Source organism: Pelophylax lessonae (genome assembly GCF_965119305.1).
Source record: "Pelophylax lessonae genome assembly, chromosome: 4".
NCBI classification, from domain to species: domain Eukaryota; kingdom Metazoa; phylum Chordata; class Amphibia; order Anura; family Ranidae; genus Pelophylax; species Pelophylax lessonae.
In genome coordinates this window covers 26,563,672-26,575,897 of record NC_138771.1, presented here as the reverse complement: position 1 = coordinate 26,575,897, position 12,226 = coordinate 26,563,672, and the positions used below count along the sequence as shown (strand labels likewise).

The 12,226-nt window shown below is 38.6% G+C and overlaps 1 protein-coding gene across 1 annotated transcript in view; it reads right to left on the bottom strand.

Moving 5' to 3' along the window:
• The window catches only part of LINS1 (lines homolog 1), a 76,016-nt gene that overhangs the window by 35,413 nt on the left and 28,377 nt on the right, over positions 1-12,226 (bottom strand). The gene's annotated exons all lie outside the window — the stretch shown is intronic.

Sequence of the window (12,226 nt, the reverse complement as noted above, 5' to 3'; positions counted from 1 at the left end):
CTGCAGCCATGATCTTAGTACCGATTTTTACATTTAACAATCAGCTGTCTTGTACAAGTGATCCAGGTGGTGTTATAGCCACCTGATCTCTTTTACAGTACAGAGAAGAGCTCCCACCACCCAGTAAACATATCACGAACCTGGTTGGAGGCTGAGGTGACGAGAGGGCTCCACTTGCGGCTGAGTGCAGAGCACCCCTGGATATGGTGACAGAGGGTGCTGTGCCCAAAGGTGCACGGGTTGCCTGCAGGTGTAGCTGTGTCAGGACTCGGATCCGAAGTAGGAAAGACAGTCACTTGGATCACTGGACGTGCAGGCAGGTTAGTGCAAAATCAAGGTCAGAAGCCAGGCTGAGGGTCAAACACGGGTAGTCAATCAGGAGCAGGCAGGGAGAAGTCCGTAAGGCAAGCCGGGTTCAGAGCAGGAGAAAGCCAGAGCAGGTCAAGGATAGCCGGGTCGGTAACGGGTAGTCAATCAAGCAGGGGTTTCAAAGCACAAGGCAAACAGGTACTAGCTGAAGATAATCCAGCAATGAATGGCAGCCAGTGCTGAGTTTATATAGGAAGTGGGTGTTGATAATTGGCTCTAATTAGGACGTCCCACATGGCCATTTTGGAATTAGCATACATGTCATTTCCTGACAGTCCTGCGCGGCCATTTTGGAAATTGGCAACTTTGCCATTCTTTATCAAGTTCTTCCCTGACATAACAGCCAGGATCCCTTTACACAGGAGGAGATCGAGGAACATCTATTCCCTGATCTCTGTCTGTCTCTGATGAAAGAAGACGGAAGGGATGGTGATTTTGCCACTTCCGTTTTTATAGCTGTGCTTGATCTGCTGCTTTAGAAGGCAGGGGAGACATCTGACCCCTGATGTGTACGTAAAGAGTACATGTCACTGGCCAAAGCTATCACAAAAGGGGCTTGTTGACAAACTTGTGATAGCAATATGAAAAAAAAAAATAAAAAATTAAAGTGTAAAAAAACTAAAATAAATAAATATAAATAAAATAAATTAAAATGGTAAAGAAACCAACACATACACACAGATGCGAGCGTAGGTCCCACAAGCATATGTAAACAATGATTGAACCACAAATGTGAAGTATCACCAGGAACGTCAGAGTGAGAGCAATAATTTTAGGACCATCACTTACTATTAGCTCTACACTGATAGCCTGTAAAGGCATTTAAAACATCGCTTTTGAAAATTTTTTTTAGGTATCGTAGTTTGTCGCTATTTCTCGGTTGAACAAAATTTGGGTTTGGGATCTAAAATTACTCGACATGACCTCATCTTTTATATTTTATCAGTTAGGCATAAACATTGTGTCTGTGTGCACTTAAAATGATTTTTAGTGCATTTTTTCCTGAGAATTTGTGCAATGTGTGTCTGGGGATTGTAAGTACAGTGCATCCGGAAAGTATTCACAGCGCTTCACTTTTTCCACATTTTGTTATGTTACAGCCTTTTTCCAAAATGAATTCAATTCATTATTTTCCTCAAAATTCTACAAACAATCCCCCACAATGACAGCATGAAATCTTTGCAAATGTATTTAAAAAAAAAAAAAAACAAAAATCACATGTATTTAAGTATTCACAGCCTTCCATGACACTCAAAATTGAGCTCAGGTGCATCTTGTTTCCACTGATCATCCTCAATGCCTCGTACACGCGATCAGATAATCATACAAAAAAAAATAAAAAAAAAACGCTTTGAAATTGATCGCACGATAATCTGGTCGTTAGTACGTTTAGTAAGCATTGTTGAATTTAATATTAGTATCAGGCAATAAAACGTGAACGATAAGTCGTCCGATTATCTGAGCGTGTGTACGAGGCGTGTATAGATTGAATAGGAAATGATCCGAAGCATCACAGCAACCATCTCCATCCCTAATATTGTGTACAAAAAGGGGGCATGGGGATAGCGGGACTTTAAATGAGGTAGGTTGCTGTTACAAATCTCCAAATGGAAATAAAGTAGTTTCAATATATTCATTTATTTTTTGCTGCACTGTAAAAATAAATCCTGCAGCATTAGTGCGTGAATAAATAAAATAAAATCTACATATTCATAGTACAAATACAGACAATTCAGGTATGGACATATAAAAAGATAATAAAGGAATTGTTTTGCTAGACATATAATCATAATAAATAGATATATAATAGCAGCTAAAAATATCATACAACGGCATATATATATATATATATATATATATATATACACACATCATAAAATACATAGCAGTGATACATCCAGTGGCTCAAGGGCTCTTTCATAGGTAATACATAATCCATATCCTGATAAATCTTCATATTTCATATTTAATGGCTCTACGCGTTTCGTGGGATTATCATCCACTCTTCAGGAGCTTGGTGTACATTTTCTGTAAATTAAGGACTAGTTTGAATTCAACAAATCACATAAGGATAAGGAAACACACCAATAAAGTACCTCAAAAGTTTTCAAAAATTGATAGAGAAAGACCACGCATGATCAGAAACACAAAAATAACCCATAAAAAGCCTGGCTGCAATTGTTTTTTGTTTTGCACCAACCAGGAAGCTTTTCCAGAATCCTACGGAAAAAAAAAAAAAAAATCATACGTTTAGTAAGCATTGTTGAATTTAATATTAGTATCAGGCAATAAAACGTGAACGATAAGTCGTCCGATTATCTGAGCGTGTGTACGAGGCATTAGATGTTCCTACAACTTGGAGTCCACCTGTGGTTAATTCAGTTGATTGGACACGATTTGGAAAGACACACACCTGTCTATATAAAAGGTCCCATAGTTAACAGTGCATGTCAGAATACCAACCAAGCCATGAAGTCCAAGGAATTGTCTGTAGACCTCCGAGACAGGATTGTATGGCGGCACAGATCTGAAGAATGGGACAGAAAAATGTCTGCAGCATTGAAGGTCCCAATGAGCACAGTGGCCTCCATCATCCGTAAATGGAAGAAGTTTGTAGCCACCAGGATTCTTCCTAGATCGGGCCGCCTGGCCAAACTGAGCGATCGGGGGAGAAGGGCCTTAGTCAGGGAGATGACCAAGAATCCGATGGTCACTCTGCAAGAGCTCTAGCGTTTCTCTGTGGAGAGAGGAGAACTTTCAAGAAGAACAACCAACTCTACAGCATTCCACCAGTCAGACCTATATGGTAGAGTGTCCAGACAAAAGCCACTTCTCAGTAAAACGGCACATGACAGCCCACCTGGAATTTGCTAAAAGGCACCTGAAGGACTCTCAAACCATGAGAAACAAAATTCTCTGGTCTGATAAAACAAGGATTGAATTTTTTGGCCTAAATGGCAAGCATCATGTCTGGAGGAAACTAGGCATCACTCATCACCTGGCCAATACCATCCCTACAGTGAAGCATGGTGGTGGCAGCATCATGCTGTGGGGATGATTTTCAGTGGCAGGAACGAGGGAAATATGAATGCCACAATGAAAAGAGACATCCTTGATGGAAACCTGCTCAAGAGCGCTCTGGACCTCAGACTGGGGTGAAGGTTCATCTTCCAACAGGACAACTACACTAAGCACACAGCCAAGATAATGAAGGAGTGGCTATGGGACAACTCTGTGAATGTCCTTGAGAGTGGCCCAGCCAGATCCCAGACTTGAACCCGATTGAACATCTCTGGAGAGATCTGAAAATGGCTGCGCATCAACACTCCCCATCCAACTTGATGGAGCTTGAGAGGTCCTGCAAAGAAGAGCAGGAGAAACTGCCCAAAAGTAGGTGTGCCAAGGTTGTAGCCTCATACTCAAAAAGACTTGAGGCTGTAATTGGTGCGAATTGGGTCTTTAACAAAGAATTGAGCAAAGGCTGTGAATACTTATGTACATGGGCTTTTTTTCCATTTCTTTGTGAATACATTTTCAAAGACTTTAAACAAACTTCATTGTCATTATGGGGGATTGTTTAAAGAATTTTGAGGAAAATAATGAATTTAATTAAATTTTGGAAAAAGGCTGTAACATAACAAAACGTGGAAAAAGTGAAGTGCTGTGAATACTTTCCGGATGTACTGCAATTTCCTAGCAAAAAATGCTGATTTTAACGTGTGCAAAAAATGTAAAGATTGAGTTGGACCGCAAATGGTTAAATTGGAACCATTCAAGCACTCACTCCTCTACAAATGCTATCCAGTACACTCAGCAAGAATGCCAAGGTCAGAACATTCACTCAGTTAACCTTAAACTGAGGCCTGTGTATTTTACTGCTTAACAAGAGCACACCTCTACACAGGGTCAGTAAGAGCACGGTAGATTGGATTGTGCCTCCCGAATCCTGTGCGAAGTTTATTTTGTATTTAGAGTAGATAGCAGTTAGGCTCATAGCAACCAATCTGTTAAAGGGGAAGTCCACCCCAACATTAAAATCTCTACATCTATAGGCATCCACGATCTAAGACTAACCTATCTAGCCGTGTAAAGAAGAAATCGCTATACGTACCTTTTCTGAAGCTGATCCGGTCTAGTCCTACACTGAGCTGTCAGTGGCTGCTTCGCTGTGTAGGAGTGTGTAGAAAAAGAGGCAGCTGACATCGGAAGCCCTATAGTAAGTCTATGGGTGACGTCACTTCCCAGCCGGTGTTGGGCTGTCTCCTCTGCAGAGCTATCTCTGCTGGAGACCGAACCGGAGCGGCTACAAAAAGGTATATATATATATATATATATATATATATATATATATATATATATATACATATACACACACACACACACACACACACACACACATACATACATATATATATATATAGTGATTTCTTCTTTACAGGGATAGATAGGTTAGTCTTAGATCGTGGATGCCTGTAGATGTAACGATTTTAGTGTTAGGGTGGAGTTCCCCTTTAAATACATTAATTTTCTGTCCTGTGCTGGACCTGTGCCTGACAGCTGGAATCTGGAGGATCCTATGAGTAACATTGACATCTCCAGTTTTCATATAATACAGAACGTTTTGGGTAAAATATACAATATTACAAAATATACAATATAATAAAAAAAACAAAAACACTTTAAAAACATATATATATATATATATATATATATATATATATATATATATATATATATATATATATATATATATATATATATAAAAAAACATACATACACATACATAAAAACATACATACACATACAATATTACAAAATATACAATATAATAATAAAGAAACCAAAAACACTTTAAAAAAACTATTATATATATATATATATATATATATATATATACACACACACACACACATATATATAAAAACTATATATATAAAAACTATATATATATATATATATATATATATATATATATATATATATATATATATATATATATATATATATATATATATATATATATATATATATAAAAAAACATACATATATACACTTAGGGGGTGCCAGACTATGGTCAGTGGGAGTAAAAATGCCCAGGCATTAGAGCCCCATCTTTGGTTTTAATGGGAGGAATAGTGTCCCATTGAAGGTTTCAATGGGAAGAATAGTGCCTCATTGATGGTGTCAGTAGGGGGAAAGGTGCCCAATTATTGCTGTTAGTTTTTGAACTAGTTCTCCAAGGGCCAGATAAAGGCATGCAAAGGGCCACATTCGGCCCCCGGGCCACAGTTTGAAGACCATTGCATTAGATATACCATGGAACACAGTGAAGACAGTCCTCATCAAGTGGAGAAAATATGGCACAACAGTGACATCACCAAGAACTGGACGTCCCTCCAAAAAAATGAAAATAAAACTGGTCAGAGAGGCTGCCAAGAGGCCTACAGCAATGTTAAAGTAGTTGCAGGAATATCTGGCAAGTAGTGTGGAGAGGCACAGAATCCAATTTGCATGAAGTCCAGTGTGAAGTTTCCACCAGCTTTATGGACATGCCGATTTCATTTTCAAGCAGGCCTTGGCACCTGCCCACACTGCAATATCTGGATTAAGGATCATGGTATCATTGGGCTTGATCAGCCAGCAAACTCAGCTGACCTAAACCCCATAGAGAATCTGTGGGGTGCTGTCAAGGAGATAAGACGCCAAACCCAACAATGCAGATGAGCTGAAGGCCACTATCAAAGCAACCTGGGCTTCCATAACACCTCAGCAGTGCCACAGACTGATCGCCTCCATGCCAAACCGCATTGATGTGGTAATTCATGCAAAAGGAGCCCCAACCAAGTATTGAGTGCATCCTATACTGTACATGGACATACTTTTCAGTAATGCCTCGTACACACGTACCGATCGTCGGCCGACTGATCGGCCGTCTTTTGTCCAGGGCTGTCCTGTCCACTGAAAAGTGCAAAAGACTGCACAAGAATTTTGTCCGCCGACTGCAGAAGTGATGTCATGTGATGGTTAACTTTCCCTGTGTTTTTTCTTCTGAGCATGCCCAGTCTTGCAAATCTGCTGATTGTCGGCCGAAATCTGTACTGACTGGCGAACAATCGGCCGTTCTGGTGTTGGCCTACAAAAATTTTAATGCCTGCACGACAGATTATTTTTGGCCGAAAGTGCGCTGTCAGCTGTCGGAAGCATCATACTAACAAGCCTACAATCGCCCGATCGGTCGTCGGCCGACAATCGGTACGTGTGTACGGGGCTTAAGCCAACATTTCTGTATAATAAAATCCTTTTTTTTTTCTTATGTAATATTCTAATTTTCTGGGATACTGAATTTTGGGTATGGCTATGGCTATAAGCCATAATCATCGAAATTAAAAAGAAATGCTTGAAATATATCACTCTGTGTGTAATGCATCTATATAAAATACATGAGCTTCACTTTTTGAATTGAATTACTGAAATAAATTAACTTTTTGATGAAATTATAATTGTATGAGATGCACCTGTATCTCTCTCTAATTATATATATATATATATATATATATATATATATATATATATATATATATATATATATATATATACATATATACATACACACACACACACATATACAGTGCCCATCATAAAGGAGTACATCCCAACAGATTTGTCAGAAAACCTTTAGGGCTCTTTCACACGGGCGTTCCTTTTTTTTTGCCCGATCAGGTCCTTTTTTTTTTTTTTTGTAACGGACACGGATGACACTTGTGTCATCCGGTCCGTATGTCCGTTTTTTCATCCCATCCGTTTGCGGATGAAAAACTGACATAATGCATGTCTATGTAAATACGGATGTCTGCGGATGACACCACTGACCTCCGTTTTTGCTTCAGTTCCGTTTTTTGAAAGAAAGAAAAAATAGGGTTCTCCTCCGTTCAAAAAAACTGAACTGACAAAAGACGGATGTCAGAGGATGATCATCCGATGACATCCGTATTTACATAGAGATACATTATGTCCGTTTTTCATCCGCAAACGGATGGGATGAAAAACGGACATACGGAACGTCCGTGTGAAAGAGCCCTTAGTTTCCTTTTAGAATGAACATTTTCTATGGGACACTATACTACAGAATACTCCTACAAATAGGGGCTATTGATTGCAAACAAGATTTGTTAATTTGCGCACAAAATAAAAAAAAAAAAAAAAGGTATTTTTCCTAACAAATTCATTAAAGACCATTTTCCAAAAATGAATACACCCCAATGAAAGTCTTAGAAGCAAAGCTAAATTGTAGGCAACAAAATCCTAATTATTAAGAATTCAACTACGGGTGAGTGTAATTATTCATTAAACAGGTGTCCAGCAGACAGTTGATTATAAAAAGGGTGTTACTTAAGAAAACCCCTCCCATTTCATGCTGTCAGCAATGACACCACATGTAAGAGAAATGTCACAAGGCCTGATAAAGAAAATAATTTCTATACACAAGAAAGATGGCTACAAAAAGATCAGCAAAGCGTTACTTATCAGTCAGAATACTGGAGCAAAAGTGATAGATAAATTTAACAAAGATGGAACTGTAACCATCTCACAGAGACGTCCAGGCCGCCCACGGAAGTTAACACCTCAACAGGAGTGTCTTCTGATGAGAAGGGTTGAAGAAAACCGCCATGCAAGTTCACTGCAGTTACCTAAAGAAGTAGAAAGCCAAACTAGGGTGATTGTTTCCCATGACACAATATGGCGTACACTGCAGAGGAATGGCATGCATGGGTATCGTTCATAAAGGAAGCCTCTCCTAAAGCCCAAGCACAAAAAAGCCCACCTAGAATTTGCCAGGTCCCATGCTGAAAAAGAAGAAGACTAAATGGGACTCTGTACTCAGGAGTTGGATGAGACCAAGATAAAAGGTTTTCGGAACTGATGGCTTTAAAACTGTATGGTGTCACAAAGATGAGGAGTACAAGGAGAAATGCATGGTGCCTACAGTCAAACATGGTGGTGGCAGTGTCCTTCTGTGGGGCTGCATGAGTGCTGCTGGTGTCAGGGAGCTGCATTTCATTGATGGTATCATGAATTCACAGCACGTACTGCTCTATATTGAAAGAGAAGATGCTACCATCACTTGGTCATTGTGCACTTTTCCAACATCACAATGATCCAAAACACACATCTAAGGCCACTGTTGCATTTCTAAAGAACAGGGTGAAAGTGATTCAGAGGTAAAGTATGTTTCCTGATCTGAACCCAATCGAACACCTATGGAGAATTCTGAAGAGACAAATTGAGCATCACTCTCCATCCAGCATCCAGGCTCTAAAAGAGGACATGAAGAATGGAAAAAGATAGATGTTGCAATATGTTGCCAACTTGTTTATTTCATGCCTAGAAGACTTGGTGCTGTCCTTACAAATCATGGAGATCATACAAAATACTAGATGGAGTAGTTTTTGTTGTGGGGTGTATTCATTTTTGCATCAAATCTGAGTAAAACTGAAGATTTTGTAATCCAAGTTAGATTATTAACCTTACTTTCATGTAATGAGCTAAAAAAAAAAAAAGGTTCTCTAAAACTCAAGTTTTGTGAAAATTTGGGAAATTGTTCTTGTGTTCATTGAGATGTTGATTAACATCTTGTTTTTCAAAAGGGGTGTACTCATTTATGCTGAGTACTGTACATTATACAATGCTTTGAAAAAGTATTCACACATCTTGAAGTTTTCCACATTTTGTCATGTTAAAAAAAGGAGGAAAATGGGTACCCCCTAACGGGACTTTAGCAGGCTGACATGTTCATTAACAATAAAGAGCATATCCAAAGTCACAAAAGTATGTATAGAAGTATAAATCCATAATTTATTAGAAATATTAAAAGAGACACACAAAAGCAGCTGGAGTTGAAAGGGTATAACAATACATACAATTGGCAAATGTGCACATTCAGCATAAAACACACAGGGACTGCTACTGAAAAAATGGTTAATGAGCAGCCCTGAGAGAAACACCCAACGCTTTTCAGAAACTCCTTTCTTTCCTCATTTCTGAAATGAAGCAAATGAGATTTGATGTATATATATATATATATATATATATATATATATATATATATATATATATATATATATATATATATATATATATATATATATACACACACACACACACACACACACCAACAGTTATCAAGCCATATCTAGAAACCCAAGATTAATCAGCCAAGAAGATCAAAACCCAGTAGTGATATGCATTCGCTTGCTCAGCCAGAAAGGCGGTATCTTTAAGGTTCCTTACAAGTGAAGAAGAGTACGGGGGGAGGCCTATGGACCAGTCCACTGAAGTCCAACCTCTTTCTTCTCAGACAATTAAGAATAAATCATGAAAGAAAAATGAATAACGTCCGTTTGGTGATGGGTCCCTTGCATGTTCTCCTAAAAAATGCACGCTAGAGTCAACTTCTGTATCTCTTATTTCACTCCCACAAGTTCAAACACTCCTCCTAATTTGGGTCTAGCACCTTCACGCAGCGATTCCAATCGACATATGACTGGCAATTATATAGGGGGGGGGGGGGGGAGGCACTTCCTCACATTCCCTTCCCTCCAATACACCTAGTGACATTGGTTTACCACCATCCACTCAAATGGGATCTTCATGACCCCTCCTTCCACACATTTCACTTCCCGTCACCTCTGCAGTAACTGCAATTCCCACTATTACCTCTACTACTGACGAGTCCTCACATCTCAATATTATCAATCTCTCAAAGCATAAACTGTCGGATGAGGAGATTCAGGTCTTACAGCGAGGCCTCAACTTGTCCAACTCACAACATTGATAAGTTTGAGGTCCTAAAGGATCTCCAACTTTTTGGACGTAAATTACTATAAAAAACTCTTTATGATAAGAAAATTGTATATCAACAGGTCAGACGTCTGCTCAGGACCAAAAAGCAATTGACAACCTAGTTGGCCTCTTACAGGGAAATTAACCGCTTGACCTCTTTGACAGCATTGACCTGGATTCCCTTCTGGCAGGTTCAATGGCCCCTATAAATCTGAAAATTTGCCTAAAGAAGAAATCCGACAGTTACCCCTCACCAAGTTTAAACTCAAATTTAGAGTCCTTTCTTAAATCAGTAAGTAAAGACATTCAGATGCTGAAAATCAATTCTCACCAAGAGAGACTCTTGTGGGGAGAGACAAGCGTCGGATAATCTACCCAATCGGTTGGAAATCACGATTAAACCTTCAGATAAAAGGGGGCAATACGGTCATTATGGACAATGACCAGTATATATGTGTGTACTAATGTTCTCAGGAACCGTGATTGGTATCGTCATATCTCTGGTTCATTCATCAAGAAGTACAATGACCAAGTCTACGAAATGATAGATTTGGCCTAATTAAATAATAGAATTCCCAAACATGCTTGGGAGTTCATACGTACCACTTACCCGGTCATTCCAACATATTATGCTCTCCCCAAAGTTCATAAAAATAAAACCGAGAACCCAAGTCGCTCCATTCAGCCCTACGCTGAGGCCCGCTGCTATCCGATCCGTGAAATCCGGACGGATGGAAAAACTATTTTCCATCCATCTGGAGGATCGGATAAGATCGAATGAAAATGCACAGGCGGTTCTTTATCATCCAATCTCCCATAGAGGAGAGCGGGGTTCTGACAGCTCCATCTCTGCACACAGAGCGCAGCCTGCATAGCGGGGATCGGTGATCGATCCCCCGCTGATCTAAACAGACTCCGTCCGATGCACCGCGCATGTGAAAGGAGCCTTATACAGGCATAGTAACGACTAATACCTAATTTGCTGTATTGATGTTGTATTAACTGTCAGGCTTATTTGGGGAGGTTAAATTTACAAATAGAAATTAAATGTTATATTTTGTTCTGTATAGAAATATGAAGCAATGACATCCATTTTTTTGTTAGGTTACTGAAAGGTTAAATCTCCTTTAAAAGTGCCTGTTCAGGAAATTCTAAAACAGGTTTACCCCAAACATGCTGTGTTGACCTAAGGTAATAAATAAATAAATAGTCTGTTGACTTTCTTTAAGATAAAGTCTAAGACGCTATTCCAAGGTATCTGTGTGTGGAATCCTAAACCTTAGTCAGTATTTTCTAAAAACCTTAGTCAGTATTTTCTATGCTTAAACCCATTTAAATAAATATTTACAGATATGTTATAATCTTATATGTAACATAATATTAACAATGAAATATACATATATATATATAACTAACATACATAGATATGTAGAAAACATATGATAATTGTTTCATATTTTGCGAAATTCTAACTTTACTGATTTTGAGGACTCATCACTGCATGTTTAGTAAGGCTTCAGTAAATAAGCTCTTGTAAGTGGTAAAGCATCATAAAACTTTTCTGGCCTTGCCAGGTGTTTAGTCTAGGAGGTCTGAATTGTAAGCTCTTTGTCAATATAAAGGTGCAAAGTTTATTTGAAGATAAATAATGCTGCTATATTGCTGTATGCTGAAGCTAAGAGCAATGCAAGACTGCCATCTCTGGTGACTGACTGCTACTAGTTGAAGTCTTAGGTTAAAAAGTAATTTCCAAGATATATATATTAAATAAGATATATTAAATATTAAGATGGTGTTACCAGATTTAATCTTTATTCAGATACCTGGTGGATATTAAATGGACATGTAATCGATGAGAGCATGGTTACATTTTATGTTGTTTTATAATATTCTTAAATGGAGAAATCCTATAGATTTAATTTTAATATACTGGTTGACCAAGAGGTGTCACCCTATGACATCACCAGTTAATGAATAAGATGTTCCAACCAATGGGGATCATGTTACTCCCTCTGGG